We start from the raw sequence: 19,360 nt of genomic DNA, 5'->3' as shown, positions 1-19,360 counted from the left end.
AAATATACAACAAACTATCACAGATCTAAAATCGCGTAATGATTCATTGCATCAGCAAATAAATTCTCTACAGCAAGAGATAGCGGACGCACAAGAAACCGCCGCACATAATCATTTTCAACAGAACACACACCGTTACGAAATGCCTCAGATCCATAATACATATAATGTTGGTAGACTTCAGAGAGTAAGAGATTTTACCCAGGAAGAAAGACACCCGAATCCATATTCAAGACAATACGACAACACTTACACACACAGACATGACAGTTTTGATCACAAACATTTTCTTTCAGTTAGAAAGTTTAAAACATTTAAAAACGACAGGGCGCAAATACATCCGTTGGATTTTATCCAACAGTTCAGGGGAGCACTTCCATCATCATGGCCAGTACAACATAAGTTAGAATTTATTGTCAGTTTTCTTGAAGGAGAACCAGCACGACGAATGCGACCAATTGCTAGACAATGTTTTTCCGTAGAAGCATTTGAGGAAGCATTTTTATCAGCATATTGGTCTGACACTACACAAAACAGCATCAAAGATCGGCTACTTAGTTTGCCAAACTTTGAAAATTCTACCTTTCCAACAATCACACAATTTTTCGAGTACATGGTGGAACAGAACCAGTACCTCAACGAGCCATACAGTCAATCGGCATTAATACAGCTTTGCATTTCAAAACTGCCCAGAGCTTTGAAAGTGTCATTACTGACAGGGCAACAAAAGGACAATGTATCCGCTTTTAGAGGCATCTTACAACTATTAGAAGCACACCAGGCAGACTACGCATTTGTTAACAAAAATTTTTCACGACAGAACGGAAAACAAACAAACTCAGCTACTTTTGAACAAACACGATTCGGTAATAACAATCCGAGTAAACGCTTTCGCAGCGAAAATGACAACGAAAACAGGAGTAATGAAAAACATTATACTGACACGGTAAATTTATATTCAGGACAGCAACAGAATCCGAGACTTAACACGCAACCGAATAGGTCAAATTTCCATATGAATCATCGCTCAGATAATGCGACCGGGGAAGGCCATTACGCGGGTCGACCGCAAAATGAACAAAAACAAACGTTTCTACGGGGTGCAGGTGGGCTGCCGTACAGTCACAGTTATAACGACAGGAGAAAAGAAAACGAACACAGACCGCCGAGGACGTTCCACAATGACAATTTTAACGGAAACTACAACAGGGCCCAACAGCTGCGTTACCGTATGAATGTACCAGACACCAGATTTCATCCACCAGACACTGCTAATAATCAAAACGGCAGAACTGTACAGTTCATAGAACACATACCAAACTCCCAAGCTGAAAATCACATATCGGAAGAATTATGACTAGAGAAAACCTGCAATGAATCTCTTAATGTCGATACTATGAAATCACACAGAGAAAACATAACGACCGAAAATGCCATTACATTTGACGACGTGAGAGACACATTGTTACAGGAAAAACCAATCCTACAGAAAACAATATATCACCCAATAATAGAGATAAATTTACAGTCGCACAATATTTTAGCGATAATTGATTCAGGTTCACCTATGTGCGTAATTAACGAAGACACATTTAACAGATGCAATAGCAATAATGATTACCCAGTATTTCCTTTAAACAGAACGAAGGTCAAGGGAGCTTTTGCAGGAAAAGGCATTGAAGTTAAAAGACAGACACAATTAACATTTGTTTTTGCAGGGGAAACGTTCCACAGTGATTGTTGGATAGTTCCGAATTTAACAACAGACATGATATTAGGAATAAATCTTCTTGTTCAGTACGATGCGAAGATTGACTTCAAATCGTCATACCTCACACTACAAAAGGAAAACAGGGAAGTGATCGTAAGATTTCAAAACACAGTATCCTCCGAAGAACAAAATATGCACAGGATCGAGATTATTACTGATTCTCAAGATAACGATTGTTATATCGCACTATACACGAACACACTTAATAATGACTTGGTAGAGGAACAGGAGTACAATATGTTCGAGACAATTACACGCAAGGTAGACAATAGTGTAGCAAAATGCGACGCAGAACGCACAGAACTTGAAAATATTCTGGTACAACACAAAGCAGTTTTTGCCAATGTTCCAGGAACAATGACAGGATTTATGTACGAATTTCAGGTGAAACCACACGAGACTTTCAAAGCAAAGCATTATCCAATCCCACACATACACACAGAAGCAGTTAAGAAAGAATTACGAGCAATGATCGATCAAGGAGTAATAGAACCAGCAGCCAGCCAATATATAAATCCACTACACATTGTTGAAAAGAAGGATGGATCACTACGTTTAGTTTTAGATTCACGTCAAGTTAATAAAATAATCATTACAGAAACCGACCGACCACAGACGTTAGAAGAGTTACTGCAAAAATTTCATGGCACCTCCATTTATACTACACTCGACCTCAAATCAGGGTTTTGGCAAATCCAACTACACCCAAATTGCCGAAAATATACGGCATTCCTTTGCTTTGGGGAATGCTATCAATTTTGTAAACTTCCGTTTGGACTAACGATTTCGTCTGCCGCCTTTATACGAGGCATGAATACTATTCTACCACAAGATCTGAAAAACAAAATTACTACATATGTCGATGACATTTTAATTGTAGCAGAAAACTGGGAACAACACAATCATACTCTTCAACAATTACTGAATACATTCGAGCAGAATGGTATAACTATAAACTTGCGTAAATCTGAATTTGGTAAAGCGTCAATAAAATTTCTAGGGCACATTATCTCACAAACAGGTATCGCACCAGACCCTGACAAATTGCAAGCACTGAAAGACATCGACGTGCCAACAAACAAAAAGGAACTTCGGAGCTTTTTAGGTCTTATCAATTATTTTAGAAAATTTATCCACTACAAAGCATTAGACACGCCCTTGCTATACCAGCTTACAAGTAAAAACACACTTTGGTCATGGAATGAAGACGTTGAAGCTGAATTCGAGAACTTGAAAGAAGCATTATTAAAAGCACCTTTGTTATCACACCCTGACCCAACACAAAACTTTTCCGTTGCAACAGATAGTTCAACCACAGCACTAGGAGTACATATTTTCCAAGAAATAAAGGAAGAAGATAAGACAGTCGTGAAACACATTGCTTTTGCAAGCAGGATACTTTCTCCAGCAGAGCGCAATTATTCTGTAACAGAATTAGAGACACTATGTGTAATTTACGCTTTTAAGCGATTCCGTCATTTTCTATATGGCCGACATACAACAATATATACCGATCACCGAGCAATCCAGTTTTTATTTTCAGCAAAACTTACGCACGATAGATTAAGCCGCTGGAAATTATACTTACAAGAGTTTGATTTTACCATTATACACATTCCAGGCACGCAGAATACTGTTGCCGACGCATTGTCGAGGTCCATTCACAATAAACGCATGGAGAAAGAAAATACCTTTTGCTACAACAACCATAGTATTATGTATATTAAACAAGTAGCTTTCGAAAACTTTATATCAGCAGCATTACAGGATATAGAGAGAGAACAGCAGAAAGATGAAACACTGAAAGAGATTGTAACGCTTTGGAAAGACAGAAGTAACGCTAAAGTCAGACTTCATTACACTGTACATCAAAATATACTCTTTATTCGATCATACCGAGACGGTAATAATTGGCTTTTATGCATTCCGGAAGGGATCGTAAATAAACTGATATGGTATACACATCTAAGTTATGGACACTACGGAGCGAGGAAATGCTTTCTGATTCTGCGACAAAATTGCCACTTTAATAACATGGAAAAACACATAAGAAAAGTAATAGCATCATGCAAGATATGTCAAAAAGCTAAATCATCAACAGTGTCACACATTCCACCATTGTATCCCATCATACCGGTTAAGTTAAGACACATGGCAGCAGTGGATCTTTTCGGTCCAATCCCCAGAACAAATAATGGTTATAGTTATATTTTTGTAGCTGTAGAACTAACATCCAAATTTGTAACATTTTCTCCACTAAGGAAAGCAACAGCAAGAACAGTATCAAGAGCGTTTGTAAGAGATTTTCTATCAGTAGTAGGACGTGTACAGAAGGTTATTTCGGATAACGGTCCGCATTTTAGGTCAGACGTATGGAAGAAAATGTTAGAAAGTAAGAACATAACACCTATTTACATATCAAGATATCACAGTTCTTCCAACCCATCAGAAAGAATAATGAAAGAGATCGGGAAGTTATGCAGAATTTATTGTCATAAAAGACATACAACATGGGATAAATATATTTTACAGTTTCAAGAAGTGATAAATGCAATACCCAATGAATCTACGATGCTATCACCAACCGTAATACTGACAAATAAAGACCCACCGAACAAAATTACCGAACTAATTACTTTTCCTAAGACGCGTAGGCTTCGACATTGTGAAATAATAGACACAGCATTAGCAAACACTAAAAGAGCTGCAGATCGGCGGAAGAAACAACAGAAGCAGGTAAGTCGACTACAGAAGTACGAGATTGGCGACAAAGTACTGATTCGCACTCATTTTCTTTCCAACAAAGGTAAGCACAGATGCCGTAAATTCGAACTTCTGTATGCAGGCCCTTACAGAGTTCGTAATATTCCACACGCTAATGTAGTGCATGTGGAAACGCTACGTAAGAAGAAATCATTAGGGAATCATCATGTATCCAACGTGAAACATTTCTTGACTTAAATTTTTGCATTTCAGCTGACGAAAGGACGGCGTGACACGTAAGTATGCAACAATGGTAGTTTCAGCGCGCTTCAGTAACAAACAAAGCCGCGACACGCAGCGGGCCGCTAATATTTCACCGTACCTTAAAGAACACAGCAGTACTTAATCATGCTACGCCAGCCAAGACAAATAAAAACACGAGAAACATTTCCTAACTTAAAGAGAACATGCAGACAACGACACGACGTATGAATTTGTGCACTGAGAGCTCATAAATGAAAGAAATTTTTTTTATAACGTGACATAATTACTTAAGAAAATGTCGATTTTTGCAATAGCTAAACTGATAATATAGATCGTTCATTAATCAATTATTTTAGTGGTAACATTAACATGTACTCTTTATTCCAGAATACAGCATTGTTGTCACACGTCATCAAAATGAAACGTAGTTTTAGTTAGAATAAGGATGTGAATCTTTAGGTCACGCAGATAGCTGACGCTAATTGTCATTACAGAAATTTTATAGGTCATGCCGGGAGCTGACGTGATTTTGCAGCAGTTAATATTATGATAAAGTGTTTTATAGGTCATGCCAGGAGCGGACGAGAAGTACCAGAAGATGTTTATTGAAGTCATGCCGTGCACTGACGATAATTAATACTGAATGTTTTATAATAAGTCATGCCGTGCGCTGACGTTAATTAATGCTGAATGTTTATAACAGGTTATGCAGAGAGTTGACACAGATGCAGAAGAAGAATGTGTATGTTATGTTAGTATATAAGAAATGTATAATGTTAAGAAATAATTTTGCTAGCATGTGACACATTGCAACACTATGGATGGGGACCACACATTACAATGTCTAACCAGAATAATGTTTACCTTAATTTTCAGCTGCAAAAGAATACTTTAAATAATTTTATGACAGTAATTTTATTGTATATTATGATCTGACATTTGACGACTCATAACTGACGACTACACCCCTGAATGGAAGATAAAATTTTAGGACAGTAAGTCAAGAAATGCATTGTCAACAAAATTTATAATTAATGATGTAAGAAACTAAGATATGTAAATACAGAATAAGTAATAATGTACTTGTCTATAAAAATCTGTATACTATCAAATACTGAATAAGTAGGAACTTTTATGTCTTTTATATATGGGAATAATTTTCTGGAAGAATTCTTAAATTAAAACTACATATTGTTACAAATTACGACACAACATATTTTGTCATAGGGAAAATTATTTGGTAGTCAAATTATGGTACCAACAATGTCCGTGAACCCATTGCCAAAACAATTTTACCCGTACCTTAATTCCTGTGCATCCCCATGGTTATTGAGCACAGAATCAGTGAATTGTGAAACACGTGACTTCAACCAATGATGTTCTCGACGAGGTGTTTGCATACCTAGATGCACACCACAGCCCGATGTATGTCAATTGGTGCCTGCATACCTAGATACACACCACAGTATGATGTACGACAATAGGTGTTTGCATACCAAGATGCACACCACCAACCTTAATGGACCATTGGAGATGGAACTTAATCCTGATGTGGCTGCGGCAACTCAGGCTATTCGACGACGTACTTAGTGTTTGGGTACACTAAAACTATGGAGCAAGGCGATGATGGAACCACATGGCGAAACCTGGTGTTGTGCTATGTGAGGGAAAGGAACAGACTTTTGAGTGCATTCACAGACAGTTGCCAGTGCTTTGACCATGCTATCCAATTCCTTTTGTACCTTCCTTAATTGTGGTACTAAGAGATGCCAATTTGAATTAAATGTTTCATAATGTAAACTTTCAATTGCTTCATATGATCTGTATATTGATTTTCACATTTACTCTTATTCTTGTTGTTAAATTTAAGGGAACCAAATTTTACTTGATGTACAATTCCTACTAAAACCCTTTCTATTTACATATTCTCTTTATTAGAGATAGACAAATCATTTCGTATGACAGCATTTGTGTATACACTTTGTTCAAACTATTTTCTATAATCAAATTTTATACTTATGTTGAGTCCATATGACTCAACAACGTAGTAAAATTTTAAGAAAGCCGAGTAGCGGCATATGTAATTATGTAATAGGCGTATTTAAACTGTTTTAGCATGTAATTATCTGAACTGTTTCTTATTTAAATTGTTTTGTTAATTAAATTGCATTGTGTATTATTGAGAAAGAGCGGGAAACCGCGCATAGATACATTTTGAGAAAGAGCGGGAAACAGCGCGCAGTAATACATCTGTAATGGTAGCAGGGATTGTCTGCACCAAAAACCATTGTTGGCGGCGAGACCGCACTTTTGTAGCATTGAGCGTTGGAAGCGAGCAGTTGCGAGTAAGATGTGAGACGAGGCAGTCGTAGCTAGCGAGACATGAGAGGAGGTCGCTGTAAGCGAGGTATGAATTAACACTTTGAAAGAAGCGGTGTGCTCGCCAGCCACTCGCTATATGTAGCGCAATGCTAGTTTTTAAGAATTTTTGTAAAGAACTATACCCCTTGTAATTGTTTGTCAAGATCGTTCTCAGAATATAGTTAACTTCTACCAGATTAAATGCATTAAGAATTTTCTATCCCAAAATCATTCACGTAAATGCTTTACGGAATTTATTGTTATCTTAAAAGAAAAGTCTAAACTGAGCTTCAGCTTTTATCAAATCTAAATTAACTTCAACTTAAAGAATTCCAGTCACAAAGTATTATGAAACTCCACCAGCAGCTTATAATTATGTTAAAGAGAAGTAAGTATATTCATTCCACAGTTTGCTGTAGCAGTCAGATGGCGATCCAGTATAAATAATTAAAGGTAAGAATCAGTCTTAATAATTTCAAGTAACGACTGAGGGCCACGGCGACAACACATTTTATGTTTCGTCGTAATAATCAGCAGGTAGTCTTGACAGAGCAGCAGTTAAAAGATTTTAAGAGACGCAGCTTTCAGTCAGCAAGCAAACGTTCATCCAATATTAGACGGGAAGGTTTGAAATTCAACTAAGTACCTGGGTGTTAAAATTACGAACATCTTCGGTTGGAAAGCACTCCGTCTTCAGGCCACAAGTGGACCATCGGGACCATCCGACCGCCGTGTCATCCTCAGATGAGGATGTGGACCGCTCTCCCGGTCGTTACTATGGTTTTCTTTGACCGGAGTCGCTACTATTCGGTCGAGTAGCTCCTCAATTGGCATCACGAGACTGAGTGCGCCCCGAAAAATGGCAACAGCGCATGGCGGCTGGACGGTCACCCACCCAAGTGCCAGCCACGCCCGACAGCGCTTAACTTCGGTGATCTCACGGGAACCGGTGTACCCACTGCGGCAAGGCCGCTGCCTTCAGTTGGAAAGACCACATAGATAATATTGTGGGGAAGGCAAGCCAAAGGTTGCGTTTCATTGGCAGGACATTTAGAAGATGCAACAAGTCCACTAAAGAGACGGCTTACACTACACTCGTTCGTCCTCTGTTAGAATATTGCTGCTCGGTGTGGGATCCTTACCAGGTGGGATTGACGAAGGACATCGAAAGGGTGCAAAAAAGGGCAGCTCGTTTTGTATTATCACGTAATAGGAGAGAGAGTGTGGCAGAAATGATACGCGAGTTGGGATGGAAATCACTAAAGCAAAGACGTTTTTCGTCGCGGCGAGATCTATTTACGAAATTTCAGTCACCAACTTTCTCTTCCGTCTGCAAAAATATTTTGTTGAGCCCAACCTTCATAGGTAGGAATGACCATCGAAATAAAATAAGATAAATCAGAGCTCGAACAGAAAGGTTTAGGTGTTCGTTTTTCCCGCGCGCTTTTTGGGAGTGGAATGGTAGAGAGATTGTATGATTGTGGTTTGATGAACCCTCTGCCAAGCACTTAAATGTGAATTGCAGAATAATCATGTAGATGTAGAGATCATGCCCAAACTGCTATAGCCATTTGCAGTACCGATGGCGAGCGATAGTGTCTGAATTGGTCAGTCGATCAATACCGTTACTCGGCAGGTTTTCCGTTTGCGATTGTGAACAACTCGGCGAGCAGCTGCAGCCGAGATGTCAGTGTGAAGTGATAAATGGCGCTACGATTTTCTCGATTTTCCATCTATGGCCGCTACTAACGAGATTAAACCGACTTGTCACCTGCCAGAGTCCGAGGAGCGAGCCGCAGCACTTGCGCCGATCACAGCCTGCCTTCCCAGTACTGGTACCCGTGCAGTGCGGGAGGCAAGTAGATACGTCAGACACGAGACATTGTGGTGGTCCTTATTTTTTCTGATTTCGACTTACTTCATGCAAGCCCTCCAGTTATTTTCTTTTGTTTTTAAGACGAATTTTAAGATCTATTTTTTATAATTATCTACGAGGAATCCACGCCGCAGTGGCCGAGAAGTTGCGCCACGTCACTATGAGTTGTTTATTACTGCTTATACGTGTGTTTGACTGCTGTCATACTCTAGAATGAAATTTTCACTCTGCAAGGAGTGTGCGGTGCTAAAGAAACTTCCTGGTAGGTTAAAACTGTGTGCTAGACTGAGACTCGAACACGGGACCTTTCCCTTTTGCGGGCAAGTGCTCTACCTACTGAGCTACCCAACCTCGACTCACTACCCCTTCTCACACCTTTACTTCCGCCATTACATCATCTCCTAGCTTTCAATCTTCACAGAAGCTCTCCTACGAATCTCCTGGAACAAAGCATACTGCGTAGACATGGGCTGGCTGTAACCTGGGGGATGTTTCCAGAAGGAAATTTTCACTCTGCAGCGGAGTGATAAATTGATTTGAGTCAAGAGTTTGCATACGTCGAAGAAGTGAGGAATAGATTTGGATTTCAGCATGGTTTGCTAGTCTTCAATCTGAATTAAATAGATCTTAAGATTCTTCTGAAAGCTAAACGAAAAATTCTAGGGCATGTGCGTGAAGAAACATGAAATTCGAAAAAAATAAGGAGCACCCTAATGAGACACACTGCTATTTAAACATGCATCCTTGAAAAATCTTATTTCCGTACTTACGACGTTACTGACATTTTCAAATAAATAGTTTTCTTGTGACTCTTCAAGCTTTCCCGGCGAATATGTTGTAAATAGTCTTCACGAGTTTGCCGCCGGATCACGTTGTGCAAATTCCACAATATTTCCTCGGAGCAACTGTCCAACATCTTCAGGTGGTTCTCTTTCCTTGTTAGCCACAAACTATTTACCCAGTGTTGCTCGCATATTTATTTTCTCCGATGGATGGAAAGTCAGCAGAACTGTCACTACACAGCCTAACGACGCCGCTACGGTCGCAGGTTAGAATCCTGCCTCGGGCATGGATGTGTGTGATGTCCTTAGGTTAGTTAGGTTTAAGTAGTTCTAAGTTCTAGGGGACTGATGACCTCAGAAATTAAGTCCCATAGTGGTCAGAGCCATTTGAACCAACCTAACAACGCCTAGAATTGTGTATTCAACATTAATATTAGATATTTCAAATTATCTTTGCGTGTCACTCCGTTTACACTCCTACATACACTACCAGGAATGAAATCTCATTGATACTGGACCCATGAACCTAGGAACACAAAAAACTGTGTATTCAACATTAATGTGGATCGCTTTCGATTATGCTTACATGACGCTTCCTTCTCATCCCGTCCATTCTTCTTAAAGTGCTAGGCACCTCTTACGCCATAATAATTTATAGTAAGTCATAAGTTTGGTAGAAATTTTTCCAAGTGTTCTAGAGTTATGCTAATATCTCACCCTCTTCCCTCACCTAACCTCACTCCTAGTGGTTAATAGTTGTGTAGTACTGTCACCAGCGAAAGGTTATTTACAATTTGTACAAAAACCAGATGGCGGTTATAAGAGTCGGGGGGCACGAGACGGAAGCAGTGGTTGAGAGAGGAGTGAGACAGGGTTGTAGCCTATCGCCGATGTTATTCAATCTGTATATTGAGCAAGCAGTAAACGAGACAAAAGAAAAATTTGGAATAGGAATTAAAGTCCAGGGAAAACAAATAAAAACTTTAAGATTTGCCGATGACATTGTAATTCTGTCAGAGACAGCAAAGGACTTGGAAGAGTAGCTGAAAGGAATGGATAGGGTCTTGAAAGGAGAATATAAGGAGAACATTAACAAATACAAAACGAGGATAAGGGAATGCAGGCGGATTAAATCAGGTGATACTGAGGGAATTAGTTTAGGAAATGAGACATTCAAAGTAGTACATGCGTTTTGCTATTTGGGAAGGAAAACACCTGATGATTGTCGAAGTAGGGAGGATATAAAATGCAGACTGTCAATGGCAAGAAAAGCGTCTCTGAAGAAGAGAAATTTGCTAATATCGAGTATAGATTTAAGTATCAGGAAGTCCTTTCTGAAACTCTTTGGATAGAGTGTAGCCACGTATGGATGTGAAACATGGACAATAAACAGTCTAGACAAGAAGAGAACAAAAGCTTTTGAAATGTGGTGCTACAGAAGAACGCTGAAGATTAGATGGGTAGATCATGTAACTAAAGAGGAGATACTGAACAGAATTGGGGAGAAGAGGAATTTGTGGCACAACATGACTAGAAGAAGGGATCGGTTGGTAAGGCACGTTCTGATGCATCAAGGGATCACCAATTTAGTACTCGAGGGAAGCGTGAAGTATAAAAATCGTAGAGGGAGCCAAAGAGATGAATACAGTAAGCAGATACAGTAGTTACTCGGAGATGAAGAAGCTTGCACAGGTCAAAGTAGCCTGGAAAGCTGCATCAAACCAGTCTTTGGACTGAAGACCACAACAACAGCACTGTTACAAATCAGCAATGCCAAAAATTAACCATTTGGCTCTGGTATCAGTAGTTTTAGTTTACTTTTATGTGCTACTCCATGACACTTTCATCCCATCCCTAAGGCTGCCAGGAGTGTACATTTCCCTCAACAACATACTTTTCCAAGTAGTAAGTTTGGCCCAGACTCCCGACTTTAACCCAAAGGAACATCTTTGGGATGTTCGACTTCGCTCCACACCCTAGCGGCCATTACATTCTCTGGTTGCGGCTCCTGAGGAAGAATGGGCAGTCATTCGTCCACAGGCATTCATACTCCTCAGTGAAACCGAGCGAAATGGAGCAGTGATTAGCACACGGGACTCTTATTCGTGAGGACGACGGCTCATACCACATCCGGCCATCCCATTTTAGGTTTTCCTTGAGTTCCCTAAATCGCTTACGGCAAATGCCGGGATGGTTCCATTGAAAGGGCACGGTCGGTTTCCTTCCCCACTCTCCCCTAATCTAATGGGACCGATGACTTCGCTGTTCGGTCCCTCACCCAAATCAACAAAACAACCAATACAGTGAAAGTGTTCTCAACAGAGTTCAGGCTGTCATAAAGGCGAACGGCGGCCTCACCCCATATTAAAGAGCACTAATAGGTGTCCGGATACTTTTCATCAGATGGTGTAAGTACTCATGAGACGATATTAATTTGCCCTGGTTCGGGGAACTGAGAACGTAAAAAAGAATGCATGTACGGAAAGACACTGGTAATTGCCTTTGTTCGCACATACTCTGTACCTAAACAGAATATAAATACAGATGAGGCTTTAACTGTCCGCCCCCAGTAGCTGAGTGGTCAGCGCGACAGAATGTCAATCCTAAGGGCCCGGGTTCGATTACCAGCTGGGTCGGAGATTTTCTCCGCTCAGGGACTGGGTGTTGTGTTGTACTAATGATCATCATTTCATCTTCATCCACGCGCCAGTCGCCGAAGTGGCGTCAGATCGAAAGACTTGCACCCGGCGAACGGTCTACCCGACGGGAGACCCCAGGCACACGACATTAAATTAACATTCTTAATTGCCTTCTTTCGCATATACTGAGAATCTACATCTACATCCATACTCCGCAAGCCACCAGACGGTGTGTGGTGGAGGGTACCTTGAGTACGTCTATCGGTTCTCCCTTCCATTCCAGTCTCGTATTGTTCGTGGAAAGAAGGATTGTCGGTATGCCTCTGTGTGGGCCCTAATTTCTCTGATTTTATCCTCATGGTCTCTTCTCGAGATATACGTAGGAGGGAGCAATATACTGCTTAACTTCTCGGTGAAGGTATGTTCTCGAAACTTCAACAAAAGCCCGTACCGAGCTACTGAGCGTCTCTCCTGGACAGTCTTCCACTGGAGTTTGTCTATCATCTCCGTAACGCTTTCGCGGTTACTAAATGATCCTGTAACGAAGCGCTCTGCTCTCCGTTGGATCTTCTCTATCTCTTCTATCAACCCTATCTGGTACGGATCCCACACTGCTGAGCAGTATTCAAGCACTGGGTGAACAAGCGTACTGTAACCTACTTCCGTTGTTTTCGGATTGCATTTCCTTAGGACTCTTCCAATGAATCTCAGTCTGGCATCTGCTTTACCAACGACCAACTTTATATGATCATTCCATTTTAAATCACTCCTAATGCGCACTTCCAGATAATTTATGGAATTAACTGCTTCCAGTTGTTCACCTGCTATATTGTAGCTAAATGATAAGGGATCTTTCTTTCTAGTATTCGCAGCACATTACACTTGTCTACATTAAGAATCAATTACCATTCCCTGCACCATGCGTCAATTCGCTGCAGATCCTCCTGCATTTCAGTACAATTTTCCATTGTTATAGCCTCTCAATATACTACAGCATCATCCGTAAAAAGCCTCATTGAACTTCCGATGGCATCCACAAGGTCATTTATGTATATTGTGAATAGCAACGGTCCTACGACACTCCCCTGCGGCACAGCTAAAATCACTCTTACTTCGGAAGACTCCTCTCCATTGAAATGACATGCTGCGTTCTGTTATCTAGGAACTCCTCAATCCAATCACACAATTGGTCTGATAGTCCATATGCTCTTACTCTGTTCATTAAACGACTGTGGGGAACTGTATGGAACGCCATGCGGAATTCAAGAAACACGGCATCTACCTGGGAACCCGTGTCTATGGCCCTCTGAGCACAGAACGTAAGACGCTGTTAATTGCCTCGGGTCATGAGCCCAGACCTCGAGGACGCGAGTGCTGTTCAGAAGGTATTCGGTGAACGCGTGGGAGGGGGAGGAAGTGTGGCGATCCGGAAGCTCGGCCGCTCGCTCACTCACCTGTACCGTTGCTGCGTCGCTGCTGCGCCGGCGTCCGGGCCCGACTAGCGCTGAGCGCTTAGCGGTAGTGGACGGTCACAGCGGAGAAAGTGCAGAGCTTCCTGCAGTCCTGCCGCCAAGGAGAGCCGGTACGCGGTCGGCGGTCGTGCGCAGAGCCGTGACCTCCCTCCTCCGCTCCTCTCCTCAGCACTGCATAATCCGAGCCGCTCAGGAGCGATCAGCCGGATGAGCCGGCGCTGCAACTCGCGCGTCAGCTGTTCCGCGCACGTGACGGCTTTGTGGAGGTGTCTGGACGTGCCGCGCTAATACGGCGTGTCTGGCCTGGGTAAACAAGTGGCCACTAGCGTTCTCAATGCCGTCCGTTCACTTATACACACCGACCGGGACAGCTTTGTATGCAATTAACAGTACATGGCCTCCACGTATTTTCATTTAAGTGGTTCAAAAAATGGTTCAAATGGCTCTGAACACTATGGGACTTAACATCTGTGGTCATCAGTCCCCTAGAACTTAGAACTACTTAAACCTAACTAACCTAAGGGCATCACACATATCCATGCCCGAGGCAGGATTCGAACCTGCGACCGTGGCAGTCACACGGTTCCGGTTCCTAGAACCGCACGGCCACCGCAGCCGGCAAGATTTCCTCAGACGAGCTTACAGTTTCAGCAAGTAGGAAGGGAAGGAAAACGTTGGTTTTGAAAGGTAACACCTTCGGTTTTCAAAAACTGCTGAAAGGTGATCTAGCGCGATGGACGTGCAACATTAATGGCTGCAGAAGTTTTGTTAAAACTATTTCTATTGAGGAGCTGGATGTCGTGGACTGTCAAGAAGAGCACAATCATGAAGAAATGCCTCATAACATAATTCAGAGGCAAGAAATCATTTCTGACCTAAACAGAAAGCCGGCCGGAGTGGCCGAGCGGTTCTAGGCGCTTAAGTCTGGAACCGCGCGACCGCTACGGTCGCAGGTTCGAATCCTGCCTCGGGCATGGATGTGTGTGATATCCTTAAGTTAGTTAGGTTTAAGTAGTTCTAAGTTCTAGGGGACTGATGACATCAGAAGTTAAGTCCCAGAGTGGTCAGAGCCATTTGAACCTTTTGAACCTAAACAGAAAAGCCATAGAAGATATTTGTGAGAGACCGTCAAAAATAACTCACCAGAGGTTAAAAGGAGAAGATACGCAATATATAACTACGAGAGATATCAACAATTTTCGTAAATTTATTTACAAAGCTAGGCACAAAATTCTGCCAAAACTGCCCACGAATGCTGTAGATGTTCATGATGTTATCAACACGCTAACTGTGGAAACCACAGACGGAACAAAGTGTTTATTAGAAAATAACACCGACAAAATAGTGATCATATTTTGTGACTCTGCAAAACCTTTGCCCGCATCTCGTGGTCGTGCTGTAGCGTTCTCGCTTCCCACGCCCGAGTTCCTGGGTTCGATTCCCGGCGGGGTCAGGGATTTTCTCTGCCTCGTGATGGCTGGGTGTTGTGTGATATCCTTAGGTTAGTTAGGTTTAAGTAACTTCTAGGGGACTGATGACCATAGATGTTAAGTCCCATAGTGCTCCGAGCCATTTTTGCAAAACCTTTGCCTGCTTGGAGTATTCTTAACGTTCAGAACTGCTACTTGCTTCAAACGGGAGGATTCGGTCCCATCGTTTGTCAGACCCTTTCGGGCTTGGGAGGATTCGGTGCCATTTTTCCGACCGCGGGAGGATTCGGGGCTGCGCCCCCTCTGACCTTTCAACCGCTTTGCTCCTCCATTTTAAAGGGACGTTGTAAGGGTGCCTTATCGATACTAGCGGCTCATTTTCAGTCGCTGCGGGAGGCGCTAAAACAGGGTCGGCCAAGGTGTGCCAAACTGCACGCGAGTCACGTGTATGCAGCTCGGCCTGTTTCGGCTTTGCTCGGCAGTTCCCGGAAGTACTCAGTACAGCGGTTATTTCATTTAGCATTGCAGTCCGCCATTTTTTGGTTAGCACGACTTTCTTCAGTTCGATAGAATAGTGGCGTAAGCGCTGTTTACCCTTCGCTAATTGTTTGTCGTATAAATGAAGTTCACAGGTCCAGTGGCTGTTTGCACAAAAAGAGGAAGTCTAGCGATCTATCATCACAATCCTCTAAAATGAATGACAGGAGAGAAGGATAACATTTCTCAATGTCTGTTATGCAATATACAGCCAAAAATGTTCACTGTATGTGAAATCTTATGGGACATAACTGCTAAGGTCATCAGTCCCTAAGCTTACGTGCTACTTAACCTAAATTATCCTAAGGACAAACACACACAGCCATGCCCGAGGAAGGACGCGAACCTCCGCTGGGACCAGCCGCACAGTCCATGACTGCAGCGCCTTAGACAGCTCGGCTAAGACCGCGCGGCCAATATACAGTCGAATAATCCGCAGGCACTGCAAATTTTCTGTGAAACGATATCGCAACACCGTGCAGAAAGGATTTAACGATTTAGTTGATGATGGAGGAGCAAAAAATTACAACTGTCGTCACACAGGAGTCATTTTTCTGCACTTCAATAAGCAGTTTGTGTTAAATTTGCAGGCGTGGTATAGATGATACAAATGCTAAATTATCTAAATTTGCACATATTATTCCACTGTCAATTGCAACAATTTTTAGTATATCTAAACGACGAGTATGGACATTTGATATATTACTGTTAAGAATTTTGGCTAAGTCAGGTGGCCTGCCTGGAACGATTCTTCGATTTAAAACCCGCTATTGTTGAATTTATGAACGAAGAAGGAGAGCAGGAATAAAAATCAGAACTTCTGGAGTCGATTACAGTCTTCACAGTTCAAGTGGACTCGACTGCATACTGCCGACGGGAGGACATTGCAAGGTGACAAACAACGTATTTATGACTTGATTTTCTTAAAAAAAATGGTTCAAATGGTTCTGAGCACTATGGGACGTTACGGAAAGGGCAAATTCTGACAAGAAACGCCGTCCATATCCATAAGCTCATTCACGTTAAAGAAAATGTGAGATTTGAAGAATTCAGTGTTGGGTTGAAATAACTGCACGCTTAGTTTTCTAAACGTTTTGAGGGCAATGTCAAACTTACGTCTGTTTTCGAGACCATTTGCCATTTCAGTTGAAAGTGCCCCTCTGCATGTGCACATGCGACTGACTGATCTCCAGTGTAATTCCAGGATGAAAGACAAATCCCTTTATGTTAAAACTGTCCAGGAGGACTATGTTGTTTTCAACAGGAAGAGTTTCCACGTCCTCGTAATGAGGTTGCAAACGTGATAAATACACTCCTGGAAATTGAAATAAGAACACCGTGAATTCATTGTCCCAGGAAGGGGAAACTTTATTGACACATTCCTGGGGTCAGATACATCACATGATCACACTGACAGAACCACAGGCACATAGACACAGGCAACAGAGCATGCACAATGTCGGCACTAGTACAGTGTATATCCACCTTTCGCAGCAATGCAGGCTGCTATTCTCCCATGGAGACGATCGTAGAGATGCTGGATGTAGTCCTGTGGAACGGCTTGCCATGCCATTTCCACCTGGCGCCTCAGTTGGACCAGCGTTCGTGCTGGACGTGCAGACCGCGTGAGACGACGCTTCATCCAGTCCCAAACATGCTCAATGGGGGACAGATCCGGAGATCTTGCTGGCCAGGGTAGTTGACTTACACCTTCTAGAGCACGTTGGGTGGCACGGGATACATGCGGACGTGCATTGTCCTGTTGGAACAGCAAGTTTCCTTGCCGGTCTAGGAATGGTAGAACGATGGGTTTGATGACGGTTTGGATGTACCGTGCACTATTCAGTGTGCCCTCGACGATCACCAGAGGTGTACGGCCAGTGTAGGAGATCGCTCCCCACACCATGATGCCGGGTGTTGGCCCTGTGTGCCTCGGTCGTATGCAGTCCTGATTGTGGCGCTCACCTGCACGGCGCCAAACACGCATACGACCATCATTGGCACCAAGGCAGAAGCGACTTTCATCGCTGAAGACGACACGTCTCCATTCGTCCCTCCATTCACGCCTGTCGCGACACCACTGGAGGCGGGCTGCACGATGATGGGGCGTGAGCGGAAGACGGCCTAACGGTGTGCGGGACCGTAGCCCAACTTCATGGAGACGGTTGCGAATGGTCCTCGCCGATATCCCAGGAGCAACAGTGTCCCTAATTTGCTGGGAAGTGGCGGTGCGGTCCCCTACGGCACTGCGTAGCATCCTACGGTCTTGGCGTGCATCCGTGCGTCGCTGCGGTCCGGTCCCAGGTCGACGGGCACGTGCACCTTCCGCCGACCACTGGCGACAACATCGATGTACTGTGGAGACCTCACGCCCCACGTGTTGAGCAATTCGGCGGTACGTCCACCCGGCCTCCCGCATGCCCACTATACGCCTTCGCTCAAAGTCCGTCAACTGCACATACGGTTCACGTCCACGCTGTCGCGGCATGCTACCAGTGTTAAAGCCTGCGATGGAGCTCCGTATGCCACGGCAAACTGACGGCGGCGGTGCACAAATGCTGCGCAGCTAGCGCCATTCGACGGCCAACACCGCGGTTCCTGGTGTGTCCGCTGTGCCGTGCGTGTGATCATTGCTTGTACAGCCCTCTCGCAGTGTCCGGAGCAAGTATGGTGGGTCTGACACACCGGTGTCAATGTGTTCTGTTTTCCATTTCCAGGAGTGTATTTCAATCGACATAATTGCGTGAAACGGTTTTTTCGATTGTGAAGCTAAATAAGACCCAATCAAGTGGCAACCTGAGTGAGAAAATCTGTGAAACTGCTTGCATCTGTCCATATGCTGACAGTTGGTACCAGATAAAAATTATAGTAACTCTTCAGCACACAAAAAATAATCAAATATGCTGAAAGTTTGTTTTGTTTGTGATCAGTGTTATTCAGAGATGTGAAATACAAAACCAAATCATATGCAGTGCGACTGCATTTACATTTACATGTGCCACATTCACAGTTTGTCCCTCATCCCCCTCCTCACGCTCAGACGTTGTGCTGTGGCGGTGGCGGAAGTGTGCAGCCATGATGAGCGCTATGGCCCTCATACCAGAGCACGGCTCGCGTGCCGAATTCTTGACCATCCCTGCACTAGAAGGTTCTGGACGTCACAGTTCTTCATCAATGGTCGACGAATCCCCAGCAGGCTGCACATGCTTTCGAGACGATTAGTGAAATTGTGCATAAGCAGTCCTAAGATGGGATGCGTTTCTCATCTTGAAGGACATCAAACATGGTTTTCTAGTTGGTGCATGGTTCGAAACCAGCTCCTCATCACGATTTGCGACCACAGCAGTCTTAGGGTCATTCATCGGCTGTCTGGCTCGCAAATCACTCAGTTTGTTTACAAGAATGGGTATCCATTAAATTGCTACATTAGCTCTATTGAAATGTACATTTCCCCTATTGTTGATAGTCTTTGTTGTTGTCTGAAGTATACATAAATAAAAGATTCACTACTGATGACCATGCTGT

General features: G+C 42.9%; 1 protein-coding gene across 1 annotated transcript in view; it reads right to left on the bottom strand.

The window, feature by feature from the left end:
* The window catches only part of LOC126268185 (uncharacterized), a 294,060-nt gene extending 279,902 nt beyond the window's left edge, over positions 1-14,158 (bottom strand). Inside the window, exon 1 of the mRNA XM_049973792.1 lies at positions 13,851-14,158. The gene's annotated coding sequence lies outside the window, so the exon portion shown is untranslated. The remainder of the gene's footprint in view (positions 1-13,850) is intronic.
* Between the last annotated feature and the right edge of the window lie 5,202 nt (positions 14,159-19,360).

Source organism: Schistocerca gregaria, chromosome 4, assembly GCF_023897955.1.
Source record: "Schistocerca gregaria isolate iqSchGreg1 chromosome 4, iqSchGreg1.2, whole genome shotgun sequence".
Lineage (NCBI taxonomy): Eukaryota > Metazoa > Arthropoda > Insecta > Orthoptera > Acrididae > Schistocerca > Schistocerca gregaria.
The sequence above is the reverse complement of the archived record's forward strand: the minus strand, read 5'-3'. Positions and strand labels throughout refer to the sequence as shown.